General features: G+C 41.0%; 1 protein-coding gene across 5 annotated transcripts in view; it reads left to right on the top strand.

Annotated features, from left to right (window-relative positions):
- ST3GAL2 (ST3 beta-galactoside alpha-2,3-sialyltransferase 2) overlaps positions 1-3126 on the top strand; it is a 95820-nt gene extending 92694 nt beyond the window's left edge. For all 5 annotated transcript variants that reach the window (XR_012327927.1, XR_012327928.1, XR_012327925.1 and 2 more), the window contains one exon: positions 2567-3126. The gene's annotated coding sequence lies outside the window, so the exon portion shown is untranslated. The remainder of the gene's footprint in view (positions 1-2566) is intronic.
- Positions 3127-4148: the final 1022 nt, after the last annotated feature.

The raw sequence follows: 4148 nt of genomic DNA, 5'->3' as shown, positions 1-4148 counted from the left end.
GTAAGTTCTATGGGGTGAAACTCGTAGACCTCACTTCTTTGCCTTACGTCACTCTGAAGTAACCTAAATTTTATTTTTACGTCTGCCACGTCTCATAATAAATGCGTTAAGTCTCTGAGCTGTAAAGCCTTGCGCAAAGCAAAGTCCTAGGAGAAAACTATATGATGCCAGTTTCTGCTGTTAACGAACGAGATAACGTGTAAGACAGCAAAAAAGAAAGCGAAACCAAACGCCCTAAACCCCCATAATTCCACCACAAAAAACAAAAACAAAAAAGCCCCCAGCGTTTTCTTTACCTTCTGGGTCCTTCTAATTTCTGTACATATGCATCGTAGCACAGGTGTTTTACATAGTCCTAAACAAAGTACACATACAATTTTAAATTTAACTTTTTATACGGCTAAGTATTTTTTAAAGTCATTTGTCGATTTAATGTCATTGTCGTCCGTCAGTCTCATATCACGTAAATTACCTAAGTCCCCTTTCTCCCCGCCCGTTAGGGATATAGGTTTTTTCCATGTTTTATTATTAATTGATAACACTTAAGTGAGCATTCCCACCCTGTCAAAAATCATCTTACTTGTTTGCTTCCAGTTTACTTTTTGTCTCTCCCCACTAAAATATTAACTCTTCAAACAAGAGCAAAGATCTTATCTGTCTTAATCACAGTTGATTGAAGAACCTAGAAAAGTGCATGACACATGGTAGACACTCAATAAATATTTTTTAATGCATGGCTGAATAGACTAATGAAGATTTTAGTTCAAAATGTGTTACTCTAGGACACGTTTCTAATCATTGCAACATTTATGTCAAAATGTATGAATGAGGGACTTCCCTGCTGGTCCAGTGGCTAAGACTCCGAGCTCCTAATGCAGGGGGCCAGGGTTTGATCCCTGGTCGGGGAACTAGATCCCACACGCATGCCGCAACTAAAAAAAAAAAAAAAAAAAGATCCCACATGCTGCAACAAAGATCCCACGTGCCACAACTAAAACCTGGCGCAGCTAAAATAAATAAGTAAATAAATATTTTTTAAAAAAGGATAAATTGTCAGTAAGCACAAGAAAAAGAGCTCATTAAAAATCATTAGTTATTAAGGAAATGCAAATCAAGGTCACAGTGAGATACCACTGCACACTGGATAGAATGGCTGAAATTAAAGATTGACCCACCACGTGTTGGTAAGGTTGTGGAATGTTAAAAAAAAAAATCAGAGGCACTTGTTAAAGATGATAATGCAAACTTTACTTAGGACCATCGCCATAAGTATAAGGATGACTGCAATGGGATTTTGCACCAGAGGAGAAAAATTTGGCTCAATTCTAAATACAGCATGTGCAAGTGGGAATTTATAGCCAAGGAACAGGGGAGTGGATGGAAAATTACTAAGAGGAAACATCAGGGGTAAGGAGAGTTTTTGTTAAACTGATGTAACAGGATTCTTGCTGAAGACAGGCCAGGATGATCAGATGACACCTGGGAGATGGTGGAGGATGAAGAACCGGACCAGATATTGAGGGCGATCAGATATCAAGGGTGGGCGGTTCTTGTTAAAAGTAGATTTTACAAGTGCACAGATGGTCCTAGGAGAAGTTTCAGGAGCCTGACTAAATGTTGGTCAAGCAATGAAACTGTCAGGAGCAACTGGAACTCTCTTAAGCCTCTGGAGAGAAGGTAAAATGGTACAATGGTTTTGTATAACTGTACTGCAGTTTCTCAAGATGTTAAACGTATACTTACCCTGTGGTCCAGCAGTTCTACTCCTAGTTACTATCCAAGAGAAATGAAACATAAAGACTTGTACACAAATGTTCACAGCAGATTTACTCATAATAGTCCTAAACTGGAAAGAATCCAAATGTTCATCAACAGGAGAATGGATAGGGGCTTCCCTGGTGGCGCAGTGGTTAAGAATCCACCTGCCAACGCAGGGGACACGGGTTCGAGCCCTGGTCTGTGAGATCCCACATGCTGCGGAGCAGCTAAACCCGTGCACCACAACTACCGATCCTGCGCTCTAGAGCCCACGAGCCACAACTGCTGAAGCCCGTGCACCTAGAGCCCGTGCTCCGCAACAAGAGAAGCCACTGCAATGAGAAGCCCGTGCACCGCAATGAAGAGTAGCCCTCGCTCGCCGCAGCTAGAGAAAGCCTGTGCGCAGCAACAAAGACCCAACACAGCCAAAAATAAATAAATAACAGGAGAATGGATAAATAAATTTTGGTATATTTATTAAATGGAATACTTCTCAGCAATAAAAAGGAACAAACTACTGATACACATGATGAAATAGATGAATCTTACAGACATTATGTTGAAGGAAAGATGCCAGACACAAAAGATGCATACTGTATAATCCATTTGTATGAGAGTCAGTGTAAGCAGCTCTTTGCAGGAGACCACCCTCAGCAGGAAGCCCCTTTTCTTGTCACTTTAGTAAAGCTGTATAGTAACTAACTTTTAAGCCCAGCACCCCCATGCTCTACTCATCAACGGCCCAAGCACACCTTTCAAATCTTTTAGTCACACAAAACCTTGCCTAACTTGTTGGTCCTTTCCACAGATCAAAGAAGTAGAAAAGAAGAATAAGTGATTAACAGATGACCAGATCTCTTCCCTAGCTTCCCCTTCAGTAATCTCCCAAATAAACTCTGTGACCAAACTGTGTGAACACGATCACATCTCGAGGAAGATCACAAGAAGCTGAGGAGCCTGCACACAGTGGGGGATGGCGACGACCCATCTCAATGATTAACTGAGATTACTTCCCTCCTTCCCTTTAAAAGTTTCATGAGCAGAATCTTTGGAGGTGGTTTTTGGGGTACGTTGAGTCCACCATCTCCCCAGATTGCTGGCATTCTGATTAAAGGCACTTTTCCTTTTTACCATTTGTTAGTATTGATTTTGTAAGCAGCAAGCAGCAGGACCCCCATTCGATAACAGTGAAAATGTTCTGTTTTTTTTGTATAATGTTGTGTATCTTAATTGGAGTGATGGTTACACATGTGTGTACAATTGTCAAAACTCAGATTTATACACCTAATATTTGTGCATTGTACATCTATGTATAATGTCAGTTAAAAATAAAACAAAGCAATGTAATGAGAAAAAGTGTAAAAAATAGAGGTAGTAATAAATTTATTTTTACTTAAAAAAGTGGGGGGAGGGTAAGAATGTTTTCTCAGTTCTTAACTACTGATCAAAACAGAGGGCATGCACACATTATGCTTACAGAAGTAAGAATGCCAAATGCCATATTGTCTTCCCAAGTGACTAGTCTAATTTCCAGCACATCACCAATGGAGGTACTGCTTAGAGACTACATTGTTTATTAGGAGACAGCACCACAGTCTAACTCCACGTAAGGCAGCAACACTGAGGGAGACTGCTAGTTGGTTATCTAAGGGGAAAATGCTCCTTCTGTCTTACTATTATAACAATCGCTTAAAAAAAAAATCTAGATCTTGAGGCAACTATCCCTCTTACTCTTTTTTATCTCAAACACAGCAAAACTTTTCATGACAGTCAAAAGCAGCAATATCAAGACTCAATTTAAAGTTATTATGGAGGCAGAGGATCTTGCTTAGAACAAATATTGAAGTTTGGGTGCCCACTACCCTCTTTCCACTGCTGTTTCATTATGAAGTGCAGCTGCTCTAGCACTGAGAGGGTGATTCCTACATTGCTTCCACTGAAACAATTCCTAGAGATAAACGTGGTCTCTGGGGGAACTGAGGATAGGATTTTTCCTTGCATTTGATTTTAGGGTGCTTACTAAACAAATTTTTTAATTTATTTCACTGCCTGCACCTCTACTGGAAGGGTGATTGGCATTTGTTTAATCCAGGTGAGTGTTCTCAGGGAGGTGCAGGCTGAAGCTCCAGCCAGCCTGAAACCAGCCAGCCTGTTTGGTGCAGCTCTGGGCAACAGGGAACCCTCTGCCAAGGCTGCCAATACCCTGGTCAGCTGAGGTTTTTATCCCTGAAAGACAGCATCCCGCTGGTAGCCACTGAGAATCCCATTCCTCTTCAGATCCGAGACCAACAAGAAGGGCACGTTCTCATGAAGCTGCGAACTAGACAGCCTACCCTGAGTCGTATTCAGTTAAACTGGGCAGATGACAACAAGAGCTAACATTTTAAAAA

This window comes from Tursiops truncatus, chromosome 19 (assembly GCF_011762595.2).
Source record: "Tursiops truncatus isolate mTurTru1 chromosome 19, mTurTru1.mat.Y, whole genome shotgun sequence".
Lineage (NCBI taxonomy): Eukaryota > Metazoa > Chordata > Mammalia > Artiodactyla > Delphinidae > Tursiops > Tursiops truncatus.
This window is presented reverse-complemented; position numbering and strand designations above follow the sequence as displayed.